The following is an 18,481-nucleotide window of genomic DNA, read 5'->3' on the forward strand; positions in this document are numbered from 1 at the left end:
GGGGCAGGCGGCTGGGTTTCCCTGGCATGCCGGAGCCCGCTAGCACCCCACCTGCCCAAAGCCTGTATATAGCCCAGTGATGGCAGCAGGGCTTCATCTCCCAGCTGTGCTCAGCTGTTCGCTAGCTGTAGGATCAACCCCCGCACGTACCTGCATTACTGGGCTGTGTTGTGACAGCTGCAGGAGGCTGACTGGCATCTGCTGACTCAGCTGGTCCCATCTCGGTCACTGGCAGACAAGGTTTGCAAACCCCGGTGTGGCCAAAGGATGGTGGGACGTCCCCAGCCCTGTGGTAGTGGCAGGGTGCCACAGGCGGGCCCATGGCAACTGCACTGCCAGAGTGTACTGGGAGACTGACCTGTGACAAGCGGGGCCGCACCGAGATGGGAGGGCGCAGGGAAGGGGAGGCGGGGGGTGAGAGCTGGGAGATATATGTGTGTTTGTGCATGTAATGGGCAAGGCCGGCTCCAGGCACCAGCGCTGCAAGCAGGTGCTTGGGACAGCCAACGGTGCGGGGCGGCACGTCCGGCTCTTCGGCAGCAATTTGGCGGTGGGTCCCTCAGTCCCTCTTGGAGGGAAGGACCTGCTGCTGAATTGCTGCAGAAGGATGAAGAGTTGGTGGTAGAGCTGCCACAGAAGTGCCACTGATTGCTTAGGGCGGCAAATACGCTGGAGCTGGCCCTGGTAATGTGTGTGTGTGGGGGGGAGAGAGAGTGTGTGAGAGAGAGAGAGGTGGGAGTATGTGTGTAAGCGAGAAGGGAGGGGGTGTGTGTGAGAGAGAGAGGTGGGAGTGTGTGTGTAAGCGAGAAGGGAGGGGGTGTGTGTGTAAGCAAGAGATGGGAGGGTGTGTGTGTGTGAGCGATGGGCATGTATGTGTGTGTGAGAGGTGGGAGTCTGTGAGAGCGACTGGAGGGTGTGTGTGTGAGCGATGGGGGGTGTGTGTGTGTGAGAGATGAGTGAGGGTGTGTGAGGGGGAGGGTTGGATATAAGCACGTCTCTGGTCTCCTGTTGAATCAGACCTGGAGGCCAGAGTTGCTTTCTCCATGGGCAAGTTGGGGAAGGGCCTTAGCAGGTCCACTCAGTAACTAACACCCCCCCTCCCCCAGGATGCACAGGGCGCCTGGCTGGCTGGCTCTGGAGCAAGGGGGCTGAACGCCCAGCCCAAGGCCATGGTGGGGGATCGAATTAATACACATGGGTGCTTCAGAGCCAGAGAGGGTCCTGTGGGCATTGGGGGGGGGAGGGGGCTGGGGAAGCAGTTCATTGCAGAGCCCTAGGCCATGCACAAACATTGGATCCAGGCCCTGAGGGGGTGTCTAGGGCCCTGGCTTCTGCCAGGAGGTGCCCACAGGGTTGGGTCAGCTGCCTTCTCCAGACTCTCTTCTGCTGCCTCCCAGCTCTGGCCCTGAGCAGAGGGTACCCAGGGTACTGGAAGAGCAAGGCGTATGGGCTCTTTCCCAATCAAGGGCATGCACCAAAGGGACTGCCGCCTGAGATCAGGGACTACAAGTCCCTGCCATCCCACAGGGGGCTTCACTTGCCCCCATGATCTGCCATGTGCCTACCCCACCTGCACCTCAGGGCAGATCTTCTCTGCAGAGCTAACACTGGCGACAGGCGGGGTGGTCTCAGTGTCCAGATTCTAGGATGATGTGAACAGCCACTGTGCAAAGCCAGATGCAGCTGCATCTGGTGCTGTGCTCGCTGTGTGTGTCGCTAGGACTTCTGGGGTGACCCATCCCATGGTGCTTTGCACTGCAGCGAGTTGAGCCACTGTCTGATGCGTTCCCAGTGAATTATGGGGAACCTGTCTGCCCTTTTGGGATTGTGGGAAGGTCGTCAGAGGACTAGTAGAACATGAGTGGTTTAGTTGGCATCCTCACTGCAAAGTGGGCAGGTTACCAGTCTGAGCATAATCAGCACCCAGGTTTTAGCTTATAGCCCAGGCCAGCTAGCGCAAATGTAAAGCACCATCAGGCTTGTGTGGGGATGGGAAGGGAGGGTGAAGTGAGTAGATGCTTGGGTTAGCACTGCAGCAAAGGCAGATCCCTGTTGGGCATCTGGCTTGGCCCCCTTGCCTGTGGCTTGCAGTGTGGGCACAGACAGGGTCAGTCCTGCCATCCAGCTGGCTGAGGGCTGGGCACTGTTGGTGCTTTAGTGGCACAGAACTGTACTGTCCACCCTTCTGCTCCCCCCATCCCAGACTCCCCAGGGCTGGCTGCACTCCCCAGGGGCCATAGCCGGGGCCATTTCAGGGGAGGGGAGTTGGACTGGCTGAGTGGAGGTGTCACACTGGCCAGCAGCTCCTGCCCCCTGAGCCGCAGCCCCTGGGCACGGCCCAACTCACTCACTACTGCACAAAGGGCTATCACGCTATTAAGCAGCAACAGCAGTTTACAAACAGACACCAGGCAGGTGGGCATGGTCTGAGCCCTGCACCCAACACACGGGGCACCCAACAGCCAGTGCCACTGGACTTCAGCAGAAAGCGAGGGTGTGTCTTCTGTATAACCATTGCTGACCATAGCACACACCCAGCCCTGGCCTCCTTCCCCACCACTGCCAGAGCACCAGTGGTGACTCTCCAGCACCTCTGGGTACAGTATCCGAGGGGCACCATGTCTGATAGCCCATTGCTCCATCCCCTGGCAGGACTGATCCACCCAAATGACTACCCTATCCATGGTGAGGAAGGGACAGCATCTGAGAGGCTTCCCCCACCCTTAAGACTAGCAGCTTGCTGACCCCTGAATCTCCTGCCATTCCTTAGCGTCACCAATCCCATCCATTGGGCCTCTCCCGCCATCCCCAACATTACAACACGCAGCATCGCCCCCTCCTTCTCAACAGTCCACATTTTGGGTGAACGCAATCCGTTTGCCCTCCTGTTTAGGTGTCACCCCGTGCTCTGGGGAAGACCAGGGCTCGAGTATTTTTTAGAGGTAGCATTGCACAGATTTAGATAATAGAGCCGCATTTTCTCCTTTTTGCCTTAGGTCCCTCAATGTCCTTGATCTTTCGTGCAATAATGTAGATAAGGAATAAGAACACCACATAGAACTTTTTTTATTTTTCCGGTTGGTTCGTTGATTTTCAGGGTGTGTGTGTATGTGTGTGAGATATTTTTTTCTGTTGCATTGTTGTTATTAGGTTGTCGAGGGGGGTGGTAATTCCTTTGGCTGTCAGGTTGTGGATATTCTTCCTATAGGAGAGGTTATAGTGTCACAGGTGTTACCTCAGTTCCTGTCATTGTTAAAAAGAAAAAAAACACAAATTAAAAAAATGACAAAAAAAACCACAACAAAATGGATATAGTTTAAAAAAAAAAAAAAAAAAAGCAAAAACTCAGTGGATGTGAAGGCCTTTAAAAAAAAAAGAAATAAAGTGATTCTCTGTTGTAACAATGCAGTGATGTTTCCCCCCGGGCTGTCCCATTTGAAGGGAGGGGGGCTGAGTCTTTGCCAGCACAAAAAGCACCGAGTGTATTGGCTGCTTTCTGGAAGGGCTGGAGCCTGTGTTTTGACTCTTGGTCCAAAAGAAGGGCTGTGATTTTTATTTATTTAGCAAACATTTTGCCCTGGGGTTTTTTTCAGCGGAAGTTGAAATGTCAGCCAAAAAAGTTGAATTTTCCAACCAGCTCTTCTGACAACCTCCCTGAGTCTCGTTGTGACATCACTCAGAGGAGAGTGGAATGAATGCATGTGCTGCAGAGAACAGACACTGTTACTACATATATTACACACCTGCCCATGCAGACCCTGGACTAGAATCCAATTCCTCAACTCCACTGCACAGACCCCCACTTGAGTTAGAGAAGGTCTCCCGTGACTGGCAAATTACCAGCTGCTTAGCCAGACTCATTAGTGTCTGACCATCCACGTAGAGGTGGCCCTGGAACAGTCTTTCTGGTCAGATTCTCAGTCCAGCCCAAAATATCCCAAGAAGAGTTTGTCCTTTGGCTCCCTTGCAGACTGAGTCCAGTACATGAGGCTGACAGCCAGTGATTGGCTTGGTCTCACACCAGAGCAGCTCAATGGCCCATCTAGCCCTGCATCCTGGCTGCTAAAGTTCCAGATGCTTTGAAGATGTCAGTCCCCTCTTCCATAATGCACCTAGCTGTGCAGTCCTATCACACCGGGGGAAATTCTTCCTGACCCAAGCTGTTGTCCTAGAGCATGAGGATTGAGAGCCCTCATCATTTCAGTGTGGGGGAAGGGTTTGTAGGGAGACGGCAGCTTCTGGCAGGACAGTCCATACCTCCCCATATACAGGTTTCTCCAAGTCAGCGCCCATTATCCCACCTGCTATAAAGGTGGCCAAGCAGAGGACCAATCACTCCCTTCCCTGACCCCTGCTGCAGCCCTTATTGCAGTGCTGTGATTGGTGGGGTGACAATAATCCAGAGGCCTTTGCTTCTTGTTTAGGCCACACCAAGATGAAGAAGGCATCTCTTGCTCTTCTCCCAGTCAGTGGGATAGTTCCTAAGAGCTTGGCTGTGCTCTGAGCTGAACCAGCTTTGGAGCAGAAACCAGGCTGGGAATCTTCCACAGGCAGGCTGCCCCTGGTGAGAACCCCATTCCATCTGGTTGAGACTATGTTAGGGTGTCCAATTGGGATGGGGATGGGGGGGGGGTAATAGGTGCCTCTATAAGACAAAGCCCTGAATATTGGGACTGTCCCTATAAAACTGGGCCATCTGGTCACCCTAGACTATATGGATGCCATGGATATTTCCTTGGTGGGGGGTGGTTTAGCCCTTCACTTGGGCAGCAAGCCTTGGAAAGTTGAGGAATTTTGGACAAAGGTTCATGACATTATTTGATTTGAACCTGTGAAACAAATCCATGCACTGAACCCCGCAAACCTCTCCAGATATTCAGCATGCCAGCAACCACACCAGGAAACTCAGAGCAGGTAGGACAGTGACCTTGCTCCTTTTGAAGCCAACTGGTATTTGGCCATTGGCTTCCATGGGAGTTGGATAAGGCCCTTGAATGTGTTAAATGGACATAACCTACTGAGCAAGACTGACAGATACAGCTGGATGGATCAGGAGATGGTGAGAGTAGATGTGACAGGCTGGACATCCCGTTTTCCCCAATTGAATCTGATCTGTACAGCAGTGTGGGCATCTCCTCCATCAGCTGTTTTTGTTGATCTCCCCATGAAGCATCACTGCATCCCGTTGGTTGTGTTTTGACTTAGTCTTGTGAACTGGTTGGGTGTATATACTCTGTTCTTGCACTGTGCGCCTGGAGAGGGGCAGTCACAGAATGAAAATGAGCAGACACGGCGCTGTCGTTGGATTTCTCCCGCCCCCTCCTGGAAAAGGGAAAACAAACAATCAAAAGAGAACACATGGCTGTAAATTCTTTGGAGTTCTTTGACTTGTGAGCAGGAGGTTTTTAAATGTGTTATTTAATTCTATATTGAGGACAATTGCTATAAAATAAAGCCAAGGGGAAAACACACCAACAATCCATCCCAATAAGTGTTTTGAGTTTTTCCTGGGTCAGGCGGGTTCCGTGGGGAGTGGGTGCATTCTGAGGGCATGGGGGGTGCATATGTGTATGTATTGGACACATGGGCAAACGGCCCCTTCTCTGCCATATCGGAATGGACCATTTTAAAGGGTCAAATTGAAGGAAGAGGTTTTCTATGAATGAGAATGTTTCCTCTCTACTGGAATCATCATCATTTATATTACAGCTGTGCCTAGAGGCCTCACCTGAGTTCACTGCTCCAGGTGCTGCGTGAACACAGGCTGAGAGATGGCCCTTACAGTCTAAATACACCAGGCAGGTTGGTTATCCCCATTAGTATTGTCTCTGGAGGCCCAGAGAGATACTGTGACCCGATGAAGGTCATCCAGGGACTGGGAAGTGAAACTACATCTCCTGCTTCCCAGTCCAGTCCCAGCACAAGATCATCCTTCCTCCCCCACGAGGGGACTGTGGCCCAGACCCTCCCAGGTAGGCAGGGAGTTAGGCACCTAAATACCTTCTAGAATCTGGGCTTATCTTTCTTCCTGCTCCTCCCCCTCGCATCTAGCTCTATTCCCAGAGCAGGTACAGGGCAAACAGTGGCTGTGTAAAGCATCCCCGCTGGGCTTTTAGCTTTGGCCCCATGGAACCCTTGGCCTCCCTGCTGACTCAGCCAACCAGTCGCAGTGGGGATTCAGAAGGGCACGGACACCTGGACCATTGTCAAGCTAGACTGAGTCCAGCAGCCCATCTCACATAGCCCCTAGAGGGAGCTGCTGTCAGCCAGTCCCACCCTGAGCTGGGATCTGACCCAGCGACCCAGCAGTGAAAGGTTCAGACCATCATCAGCCCCCGTCGGACGTGGCACTGGTAACTCTGGCCCATGACAGAAAGGAGCAGTGAGGGGTGGAGGCAGAAGGCAGTGGGGCGGGAAGGCCTTGCAGCCAGTAGTTTATATTGTAGCTGGGACAACGTAGTAATGGCAGTATAAGTTGCTGCCACGCATTCATGCCAGCAAACCCAGAGACTGCTGGGTACCTGGATGGTTTCCCATTACCACCCGAGACCCTGGCATCAGGATTGTCCCATGGGAGGAATCACCCAAACCACAGGGAAGGCATCATCCAGCAGCTTGTCAGGCTCATTTTCCATTCGCCACTTCCTGTTTCATTCAAGTACATAGCAACAGAGGCGAGTTCCTGCTCTGTGCAAGTCAGAACAGGCCAGGACCACAGAGGCACCTGGCTCACATCTTGCAGCAGGTGGGTTCCCAAGCTGTGACATGCAGCACACTGGAAGAAGGGGATAGATGTGGCTGCAGCTTAGGGGATGCTGTCTGCAAAGCTGAGGGGCTGGTTTGAAAGCGCATCCTGCAATTCATTAACAAATAACAGGCCCAATGAATGATGACTGCTTGGAGCACCTATCATGCCTTTCATCCTGGGTCTCACACAGCCTTATTACCATTGATGAATTAACCCTTACTCACATGCCAGGACTCTGGGACAGGATCATTACAGAGAGGGAAACTGAGGCAGAGAGCAGAGAAGTGCATCGCCCAAAGAAAAGCCAGGGGCAAAGAAGCAGGAGTAGGATTCTGGAGTCCTGCCCATAGCTCCAAGACTTGATTCCTCAATGCAGAGATGGCATCTCTGTCTGAGCAGTCAGCACTCAACAACCTTCAGCAGCAATAAAAGACTTCACATTCAGGCAGCAATAGCACGAAGCACACAGCATACGATCTCAGTTATCCTACTAGTAACACGAGCAGCCCCTAGGCCTGCTATCATTGTGGGGTGCTACCTGGCTTTAGGTAAATGGAGTAACCATAGCTGGGGACAGAGAACCAGCCTGGCGTGGGGCCGGTCTTGTGGCATCATAGAATATCAGGGCTGGAAGGGACCTCAGGAGGTCATCTAGCCCAATCCCCTGCTCAAAGCAGGGCCAAACCCAACTAAAGCAGGCTTGGGGAGGCCCACACCTCCCATCTGGTTCCTTGCAGCTCCTTTCTCTGGCTACTTCTGCCCAATTTGGGGAGTAGAGCTGTGGCTTTGAGGTCTGGATTCAGGCCCTAGCTCTCAAAGCCCTGTACCGCTACCCTGATTACTCCAGTGCTCCTCCAGGCAGATGGCGTTTGCACTGCTGGAAGCACTGTTTGGGCCCTATTTTCTCAGGAATCGGGGGGGGGGGACTCATGGGATTCTTGTGGCTTTTCAAAGTATTTGTCTCCGTGGAGATTATTGGTCCTTGCTGGGGTGGGTGGGGAAGAGGTCTGAGCTGAGATAATAGCTATCCCAGAACCAGTGATCCAACACAAACAGCCTCTGCCAGCAGACTGCCAGTCACTCCAACCCATTCAACCCCCCGCACCGCCCCCAGAAGTTGCTCTTCACATTGCCCCTACAGAGAAAGCAAACACTCACACTCTGCTCCCTGCTGCTCAGCAGCCATTGATCTAATCGCTCTCAGCGGGGTGTATGTGTGGCTGCCATGCAGTGGCTGGACCGCAGTGCAAGAGCTTCTGGGTTTACCTAAGGGCCGATGGAGGGTCGGAGCAGAAGTGGGGCAAGGAGAAATCCCTGGAGGAAATGAGTTGCCCAGACTGCCATGGAGATGCGTGGCACGTACAGTCCATTGGCCACGCAGCCATAGTGCCAGCTGAACCAGTTCTGCTGAGCGCTCGAGCACTGCCAGGTGCCTTGGGCTACACTGGAGATTAACAGAAAGCAGGAGCACTCCACCACCACAAGGCTAGGACAAGTACCAACATAAAAGACCACAAAGGGGTTGCACATTGGGAGTGAGGGGCACCAGCAGAGCGCTGTGGGAAGCCCAGGACCACAGGGAGGATGTAAATCAGCAATAAAAAGTGCAGGCAGAGCTGGGGGGGGGGGGGGGAGGAATCCAGGGCTGGAGGAGCAGGGGGGCTGCAGGTTGGGACTGATTGGTATGGGGAGCCCAGCACTGGGATAGCAGGGGGGCTGTGGGCCAGGACTGAGGTGGACTGGCAGAGTTCTCAGGGGTCCCAGGGCACCTCCATACACAGCTACCCTACCCCAAACCAGCGGAGTGTCTCTGCCCCAACTCAGCCCCACATCATAGCCCTCTGCCCTGCATAATGGGAATGATTGATAAAGCCTAAATGTATTCCAGCCACGTCCACGGGCTAATTTCAATTTCCTAGTAATTATGCAAATGAATGTGGATTTAATTAAGGGCAGATTTCATTAAAGACTTCTTGGGAAAATGGAAACACAGAGAAGGGAAGAGGGAAAGAGAGAGGGGAAGGAGAGAGACAAAGGCTGTGTCAGCCCCGGAAGATAAATGATGGCAGGCATAATGAAGGGGATTGACCAATCCCACACTCCAATTTGTGCTCACTTAATGGGGGGGGGCTTCTTCCTAGGGGGGCATTCAGCTGAGGCTGAGATGGCATCACAGCAGGTGACAAGATAAAGAGAAGCCTGAATTCCAATGAAGGCACCTGCACTCCTTTTTGTGTCTGTCTCATTCCCGTCTTCCTTCAAAACGCCTCCCTTCTTTAGCATAAACGCAGGCACCTGCTGTCTGTCCCTCTCTCTCCCCATCTCCCTGACAGGCATTTCCTGGGACCATCCTGTCCCCGCCCCTCTTCTGCTCTAGCAGGAGCCATAAAGCGCAGCCTTGATGCTACTCTGGCATCACATCATGGCTCTCGGATTGCCAGGGCTCTGCCATTACCTGTGTTTGAGCCTTCTGTCATGTGCACTATAGATCCACCTCCACGCACAAGCATGCTATGCATTAAATGTATATTATACACCTGACACTATTGTAGTGTGTGCACAGGAGTGTACATGTGTTACGGGCTAGATCCACATAGAGCATGGGCATTACAATGCCTAGGTACCCTGCTGCCTAGTGGAATTCTCAGCCCTGAGTTAGCCACCCAGGCTCCCCCTACGCATAGGGAGACTGAGACAGGGAAAGGCATTCTCAGGGGCTGCCAGGGCTGGGCAGGAGTGAAATGCAGAGAAAAGGGGTAGGGATTAGGACCCAGATTCACAAAGGTGTTTAGGGGTCTAAGTCCCACTGATCTGGGCCTTGGGCACCTAACTGGCAGGCAGAAGGGATGTGCTCTCTCTGCTCTGTCTTCCTGGCCAAGAACCCTCTCCTGGGGTTAGAGCTAACCAGCAAAAAAATAAATCGAGACCGAGACCCCATTATACCCAATAGGCCAGTGGTTGGGAAAGTCATCTGGGATGTGAGACCCCCAGATTCCAATCCATGCTCTACTGGATTGGGAGCAAGGACTTGAAGCCAGGTTCCACCCCCGAGGTGAGCATGGTGACCACCTGGGCATGTGGGTAAGGGCATCTCCTGCTGGAGCTGCTCCAGTTTGTCTAAATAAATTCAATGTTCACCAGGAGAAAGAGCAAGGCTAGCCCAGTTCACAGGGGCTGTGGGACAGTTAGGTTCATAGGCCTGCTCACCGCTCCACTAACTATTGAATTAGCTCTGCCAGTGTGATAGCTCCAACACTCCACATATGCATGTCTTTTATGGGGCCTGGTCCCTGCCAGGAGACAGGCAAGGGAACACTTTGTTTGAGAATCCCCCTTCATGTCCGCTGGCCCTGCAGCTTGCACTAGGGCCGAGCAGCTCATTCCCTGGGGGCCAGGCAGCTGTGCACATGCCTGCCAGCAGAGGGCTAGGCAGTACCTGAGAGGTGGCTTTGAAAATGTCATTGGAATTAGATGTTGGCTGTAGGCTTTCAAAGAGGCAGTGAGGCACCAAAGTCGCTTTGTGGATCTACCTCCATATTAACCCCCCAACCCCCACCCTCAGACACGCTATGTTAAGAGAACATTAAGGTTGCAAGTCAAGTGCTCAACTTAGGAAATGCCAGAATGAAGGTTTCCCATCAGACCTGTGCATCAGCTTTCTGTAGAACACTTACAGCTCCTGGCCCATGGTTCAGTACCCTGGAGGCTGTGTTCTAACCAGCCCTCAGCTCCCTCCCCCTGCTGGATATGTTGCTGACTTGTCCTTCTGGCTCCCCAGGCTTCCTGTTCTAACTAATGGGATAACCGACACTTCTGTTCTCTACAACCCACGGCTGTGCAGATAGAAGGCTGGGCTTGTAAGCCCTATCACTTCACTGCCTGCCCCAAACATCTTTGAAACCTGCAGCCAACCTTGAATGACAAGGCTCCAACTTGAACAGAGCAGCCATACAGCACGTCTTGTTCACAGCATGGTATCCAACAGATGCTTAGGTATGTCTAAGGCACCCATCACCACAGGGCCACCCACAAACTGGCACTGACCCAATGAAATTGGGTTTAATTCCCACCCCTAGCCATTCTGGTGCAATGTGATGATGGCCATTTGGGCCGACACACCAGTGAATGAACTCAATGCATGAGCTGCCAAGGCTCTGTAGGTAGGGGCCATCACAACTCCTGTTCTCTGTGAATCAACACAAATGGGGAACTGGTCACACACAGTCACCAGAGGGTTCCACAAGGGCATGTGGACACTTTTGCTTCAGATTAAGAGAGTGATTTCATTCAATTACACTTAAACCACTTGTAATATGAAATAGCCATCTGCACCCAGGTTTGTGCTGAAAGAATGCTGGGGTGAGTTCAAGCCACGTTAGTTATTTCAGTGCTCGCCTGGGCGAAAACAAGTCCTAAAGGAGTGATTAGGCAAAGAAATTAGATAGGTAGAAATTATACAGAGAGAGAGATTAAGTAAAAGGGAGGGAGATCAGAGAGAGCAATTAGATACAGTGATCAGATAGCAAGAGACTAGAAAGAGGGAGACAGGACACAACCCAATTTGCCATTTACCTGTTTGGTGGCAGCTCTGCCTGCCTGGTTGACTGATTCCATTTATCATCTGTGTCAAGCACTGAGAGGGGCTAGGTGATCACAACAGCCTGGCTTTGTAATCTATGACTTCATTTCTCCATCCCATGATTTACGCCATTGGAAGCGCTCCACCCCCACGCACTGCTCTCTCTAACCATCTTGTTTTCCTGATTGCTCATGAGCACCCATAGGTTTTAATTATTGCCCAGCTCCCTAGCACACATGGCACTGTCGGCTTTGGCTACACTTGCATTTCAAAGCGCTGCCGCGGCAGCCGCCCGCAGCGCCTTTTTTGAAGAAGCAAGTAGTCAGTCAAAGCCCAGCGCTGAAAACTCTCCTCCCAGCTCCAGTCAGCTCCCCTGGGGGAACGGACAGCGCTGGGGACCGCGCTCCAGCGCGCTGGGGGACTACACTGGCGCTTGGCACACTGGCGCTTGCGCTGCAGGCAGTGTGTTTTTGGTGTGTTGTGCGCTGCAGCTGCACTGCATGTAATGCATGAGAAAAGGCACAGGCTCTGCCCTGAGGTGACTGGCTAAATCAGACAGCCCCCGGGTAATTTTCAAGCTACTCTGATCTCTCCCAGCTTCCCAGAGTCTGCAAATTTGATTAGCGCCATGGTTTGAAATGCAAGTGTTAAACCCATCTCAGCCCATAGCTCATGCATAGAATCAGCTAAGTGAGCCTGGCTCGGCCACCACATCGCATATTAAGTGTTGGATATAAACGGAAGGGGTCAAGGCACCAGGGACCCATGATCAAAACTTTCTTCCATCCTACAGTACAAGAACTTGCAAGAAACCCTGAAGCAGCTGCTAGGGTGTTCCCATAGGACTAGAAAACCCTGCATATTCTTCATCTCATTTTGTGTTTTCCTGTAATCTTTCCATCAGTTTATCCCTCCCTAAATTGACTGGGTTACAAGTGTCACTTGGACTTTTGGTAACACTGATCATCCAGCTGGCTCCGAATCACACTCAGCCAATGCTTGTTCCAGGCTGGCTGCAGCTGTGCAGTTACTACCCCTGCCTCTCCCTTTGCAGGGGTGCAGGCGTGTGATAGGTAACTCCCAGCTGTCCCTTTGGAGGGCATCTCCTCCGTTGCAGGCAGAATGGTGGCTGTGACCTGGTTTGGATGAAATAAATAACAATGTCCTTAAATTTCTTACCCTGGGGAGAAGAGAAGCAGAGAATACATCTCCCTCGAGGCAACCTTTACCCATGGCTTTGTGCCTTCATTTGCTTCTTTGTGATGAAGGGAGAAAGCCTGAAAGGTTTGGGAGAGTAGGTTTTTATTAGAAATTCAGGTCTTGCCTCCTCTGGGAGACTCTGTGGACAGCCAGCAAGCTTGTGGCATCAGGGATTATTATTTGTATTCCCATTGCAGCTAGAGGACTCAGCCAAATTGAGGTCCCATTGTACTAGGCCCTGTATAAACACCTGGCAAGATGCAGTTCCTGCCCTCAAAAAAGTTTATGATCTAAATAGACAAGACCATCAAAGGACAGGAGGGAAACAGAGGGGGCAATTTTCCAAAGCACAGAGAGCATTTAGGCACCCAATTCCTACTGAAAGTCAAGGGGAGATGGGCACCTTCCTCCTTTAAGAATTCTTTCTGAAGCAAGATGGCCAAGGTCACAAGGCTGGGAGTAGAATGCTGGGCTGCAGTCTGTTACCCTACCCACTGCACCATGTGGTCCCCAGGGAAACACAGTTTCATTAACTGAAATGGGACCTGATTTTATTTGTACTGTTTAAAACTCTCTGGACCAGATTCTCAGTAGAGCTATGCCAATCACAACAGCTGAGGAGCTGGCCCTGTGGAGGGCATCTTTTATTTATGTATTTATGCTGGCCACTTAATTCAAACACTTGGGTGAAAAGCATTCTTCATTGAAAAGTCAAAGCCTCCACCCCTTCAACGAAGGGCCAAGAAAGATTGTGATTCACATCTGAGTCAGCCAGAGAACCCTCCAGCAAAGAGCACAGACCAGAGCTGACATTCCCAAGATTTTTAAGGTTAAAAATAAATAAATAAACCAAGCAGAACAATTCTGTGTATCTGTACTTAACAGGGTTCACTACTCACCAATGGGGCACCTCCTCGTGGCTCATCTGGGAGTTAGCCACTAGTTGGACAGCCCTTAGGGCAGCCTTTTCCCTTGTGACCTGGCCTTTCAGGGAGTCACTTCAGTCCTACACTTCCAAGGGTCTGTCAATCTCCCTCTAGACAAGCTGTCCCTCAGTCAGTCCAGGCAGTCATCCATTCTACTGCCAAGGCTATCTCACTTCCCCAGCAGCTGGCAGGGGACCTGGGCCCGCCCTCTACTCTGGGAGCCCACCCAGGGACCCTGTGCTCCCTGGCTATGGTCTACTGACTCCCAGATGGGGTTGCTGCTTCCCTGGACTCTGTCCTGCTTCCTCCTTCCATCCTCAGGGTTTACCACCTGTCTGAGCTGCCTCCACTCCCCATGGCTACTTCACCCTGTGGCTTCTTGCCAGACTCTATAATCACTAACAAACCTCCCTTTGGTCAGGGGGTGGCTTTAGTCTATTACCCATGCACCCCCTTCTATGCTTAGCTTCTTAGTTTTATAGGAGTCCTGCCTGTGACTGCCCAGGTGAGTTTCATCCCTAATTAAGCATTATTGAGCCCTGGTTCCCCTCCAGGTGCAGCCTATGCAGTTATTTGGCCCCTCTCTCCTGCCTTCACCCCTTCAGGCCTAGTGTGGGGGGAACACCCCATCACAGTGTGTTTGAAAAACCTGTCAGGCTTTTGTCAGACACACTCAAGGAGTGAAAAATGGCACAAACTCCTTTTTGTCCCCCTTGGGAGGTCACCTTTAATCTAGCTGGTGCTAACTATTGGCCTGCGGTGCTCTGATGTCTGCTGACTTTTGCCCACAGATGAGGGGCGAGATCTGACAGCACCAGCACTAGCAGGTCCATTTCCCAAGCCTGCCTATGCACTAGATGCTGAGGAGCTCTGCCCACATTGGCACATATAATTATTACTGCAAATACATCATGCACTCTCCGGGGCTCACACGTTTTATTCCAGCAGAGGCACCCTGACTCCTAGCATTAGCGACTCTTAATGTGCCAGGCAAATTCATACTTACCGTGTGGCAGCAATGGGGCAGTCAGCTCCAAACGACAAGGGCTGAATTCCTGGGCTGTCCCACTCCATGCTGGGAGGTGAGCCAGGTCACTGGCAGAACAGGCCTGTGTTTGCACTATGCACAGATCAGCTGTGCAGGTCTCCATCTCCCAGGAGGACTGCTAAGCAAGAGCACAGCCTCAGTGATTAGTGTGTGTATGTATGGGTGGGGGTGGGGGTGGCTGGTTAAGTCTCTGAGTGTGTGTCTGTGGGTGTGCACTTGTGTGTACGTATGGGCTGAGATGAAGCCTGCTGAATGCCTTCATTCAGAGACAGGAGAATGAAACCCTGAGCTACCCCAGAGGTTAATGGCGAGCAGGGGCTATGTGCTGGCCCAAACACGCAGACCAGTGGGTAAGCAGTCCACATGCTGGGTCAGGAGCCACCCAGCTAGTATGGGTTTCCAAGGGCAGTTTGGTTGCTCCAATCACTGCTCCAGCACCAGGCTTCTGCAGGCTTTGACAATGAATGATTTAGGTGCCTTTGCAGATTCCCAATTCCCCCTGGATTCTGCTGGCACCACATTGACCCTGTGCTTGAATCTAAAGCTCAGGGCTAAGTGTGATCTCCCTGAGCTCACTAGGATAACATGTGAGGGTGCTTCCAGGGTGCTTAGGTTACTGTTGTGCAGAGGCCGGAGCTCTAAGCGGTCTAAGGTAAGAGTCCAACTCAGTCCGTTACACACCATTGTGCATTGTTCAGAAAAATCAGCCAAAGTTAGAGACAGCGACTGGCTTAGTCTGACCACAAAGGGCTCCTGGTACCACCCAAGGCCTGTCGACATCATGACTGAGGAGAATGGAACCAGACATGAATGGAACCAAAATTGGTGGGTTGGAAATGAGGCCTAATGGGTGGACCAAATCATAAGGGGAGGGGCTGTTGTGCTCATCACCCCCTTTTGGAGTCCTTAAACAGACTTTGATGGGGAGTCATGATGCCAGGCCAGGGACAGCTAGAAGGAGAGCTTTTCACCATCATGGGTGCCATCCCAATCACCCAGAACACGGCTAGACCGTCACTGTCCCAGTCCTGAAAGGCTTCCTGTCCAGGCCAGTGAGAGGGACCTGATGACATTGGCCCCTCCACCAGCTTTGGCTAAATCCTGAACAGCCCCTGGGACATGAGACTTGGGTTCCTGCACTCAGCGCCCCACCCACCTGCATTATTTTCCTCCCAAACTGATCTCTTCTCATCCCTGTCTTGCAGATTCATAGATTCTAAGGCCAGAAGGGACCACTGTGATCATCTAGTCTGACCTGAATAGCACAGGCCAGAGGACTTCCCTGAATTAATTCCTGTTAGAACTTCAGGAGATCTTTCAGAAAACCATCTGATCATGATTGAAAAATTGCCAGTGATGGAGAATCCTGGGTAAATAGTTCCAATGGTTGATTATCCACATTGTTAAAAATGTACACCTTATTTCCAGTCTAAATTTATCTAGCTTCAGTCTCCAGCTATCAGATAGTGTTGGACCTCTCTCTCCTGGACTGAAGAGCCCTCTCTTATCATATTTTTGTTCCTTATGTAGGTACTTACAAACTATGATCAAGTCACCCCTTAATTTTCTCTTTGTTAAACTAAATAGATTGAGCTCTTTGAGTCTATCACTATACGGCATGTTTTCTAATCCTCTAATCATTCTCTCATGGCTCTTCTTTGAACCCTCTTGAATTTATCAACATCCTCTTTGAACTGTGGGCACCAGACTTGGACACAGGATTCCAGCAGCAGTCACACCAGTGCCAGATAGAGATGAAATAACATCTCTACTCCTATTTGAGAGTCCCCTGTTTATGCATGTCATAAACAGATAGTTAAGGGTTAATGTCTCTTTTACCTGTAAAGGGTTAAGAAGCTCAGTAAACCTGGCTGACACCTGACCAGAGGACCAATAAGGGGACAAGATACTTTCAAATCTTGGTGGAGGGAAGTCTTTTGTTTGTGCTCTTTGTTTTGGGGGTAGTTCGTTCTCGTGACTGAGAGGGACCAGACATCAATCCAGGCTCTCCAAATCTTTCTAAATCAGTCTTTCATGTTTCAAACTTGTAAGTATAACCCGGCAAGGCGTGTTAGTCTTATTTTTGTTTTCTCAACTTGTAAATGTTCCTTTTTGCTGAGAGGACTTTACCTCTGTTTGCTGTAACTTTAAACCTAAGGCTAGAGGGGTTTTCTCTGGGCTATATAAATCTAAGTACCCTGTAAAGTATTTTCCATCCTGATGTTACAGAAATGATTTTTACCTTTTTTTTTTAATTAAAAGTTTTATTTTTAAGAACCTGATTGATTTTTTTTCTTTCTTGTTTTAAGATCCCAGGGAATTGGGTCTGGACTCACCAGGAGTTGGTGGGGGAAAGGAGGGGGGAAATGGTTAATTTCTCTTTGTGTTAAGATCCAAGGGGTTGGATCAGTATCACCAGGGAATTGGTGGAAAAGCCTCAAGGCTATCCAGGGAGGGGAAAGTTTTGGGGGGACAGGGAGTGTACCAGACACTGGAATTCTGGCTGGTGGCAGTGTTACCAGATCTAAGCTTATAATTAAGCTTAGAAGTGTCCATGCAGGTCCCCACATCTGTACCCTAAAGTTCAGAGTGGGGGAGGAACCTTGACAATGCATGTCATGGACCAACGCACGGGCCGCCAGGCCTAGTGGCAGGAGCCAGAGCTAGGAACCAGAAATCAAAGCTGGGGTCAGGAATCAGGAGTTAGGACCAGAGCAGAGGAGCAGGACTGGAGTCCTGGAGCAGGACTGGGAACCAGGTCCAGTTTACCAACTGATCCAGATCACTCAGTATCAGTGACCTGTCCTCGTCATTATTTACCACTTCCCCAGTGTTTGGGTCAGTGATGATTTTATGTTTTTTTGCAGGTCACTGATGAAAAGGTTAAATAAAGCGTAGGGCCAAGAACTGATCCTTGTGGGACCCCACTAGAAACAAGCCCATTTGACAATGATTTCCCATTTTCAGTTACATTTTGTGACCCATCAGCCAGACAGTTTTTAATCCATTTAATGTGGGGAATATTAATTTTGTGCCGTTCTAGTTTTTTTAATAAAAATGTCACGCGGCACCAAGTCAAATGCCTTACAGAGGTCTAAGTCTATTACATTAACCCTGTTACCTTTATCAACTAAACTTTTAATCTCATCAAAAAATATATCAAGTTAGTTTGACAGAATTTATTTTCCATATGCCCATGTTGAGTGGCATTAATTATATTACCCGCCTTTAAGTCTTGATTAATAAAGTCCCATATCAGCTGCTGCATTATCTTGCCCGGGATCAGTAACAGGGTTACAGGCCTAGAATTATCTGTGTCATCCTGTTTACCCTTTTTAAATATGAACACAACATTAGCTTTCTTCTAGTCCTCTGGAACTTCCCTCATGCTCCAAGAGTTATCGAAAATCAGCATTAACTGTCCATCCGTCTCTTTTTACCTTCTGTTTAGTAATAGTCAGGCTTAGCTGGCCAAAACAACTACACCTTTTGCAACTCTGCTGTGAGTCTGTGGCCAAAGAGGCAGCCAAAAGCAATACCCGACCCAGCCCGCTGCTGCTGGTACAAGTTTGCCAGGTCTTGGAGTGGCTGATCAGACCGTGCGCTGGACCGTGTTTCTCCAGCGCTGAGGCTGCAAGTCGGAGCCAGCACTCGAGACAGAAGCTGCATGTTCTGTCTTTGCTGTTCTTTTCTCTCCCCTTTTGGGTGTGTTTGCCGTGTTTTGTCTTAAAGGAAGCAGGATCAAACTTAAACAACAGCTCCAGACCATGTTGTCTAGTTTTTTCCTTCTCCCCCCACCCCAAAGGACAATTATGTCTTTAATACCATCTAAATGATTGTCCAATGGCGGGGGGGGGAGGAGGGGTCTCTATAAACACTTGCTGCTGCTAAAAGGAAGATGGTTAAAATGAAAGACTTAATACTTGTAGCAGTGTTGGTCCCAGGATATGATAGAGATGAGCTGGGTGAGGTAATATCCT

At 50.7% G+C, this 18,481-nt stretch overlaps 1 long non-coding RNA gene across 3 annotated transcripts; it reads right to left on the reverse strand.

Annotated features, from left to right (window-relative positions):
- Positions 1 to 1,631: 1,631 nt before the first annotated feature.
- On the reverse strand, positions 1,632 to 13,932 carry LOC120373922. Of its 3 annotated transcripts, none has more exons than XR_005585805.1 (4): positions 13,427 to 13,932; positions 12,507 to 12,604; positions 3,744 to 5,322; positions 1,632 to 3,243 (listed from the first exon to the last, which is right to left on the reverse strand). It is a non-coding gene; the product is annotated as an uncharacterized LOC120373922 (long non-coding RNA). The 3 variants fall into 3 exon arrangements; XR_005585806.1 differs by having other exon boundaries at positions 5,019 to 5,322; positions 13,427 to 13,928; XR_005585804.1 differs by lacking the exon at positions 1,632 to 3,243 and having other exon boundaries at positions 3,552 to 5,322.
- Between the last annotated feature and the right edge of the window lie 4,549 nt (positions 13,933 to 18,481).

The sequence above is a fragment of the Mauremys reevesii genome, linkage group 10, assembly GCF_016161935.1.
Source record: "Mauremys reevesii isolate NIE-2019 linkage group 10, ASM1616193v1, whole genome shotgun sequence".
Taxonomy (NCBI): domain Eukaryota; kingdom Metazoa; phylum Chordata; order Testudines; family Geoemydidae; genus Mauremys; species Mauremys reevesii.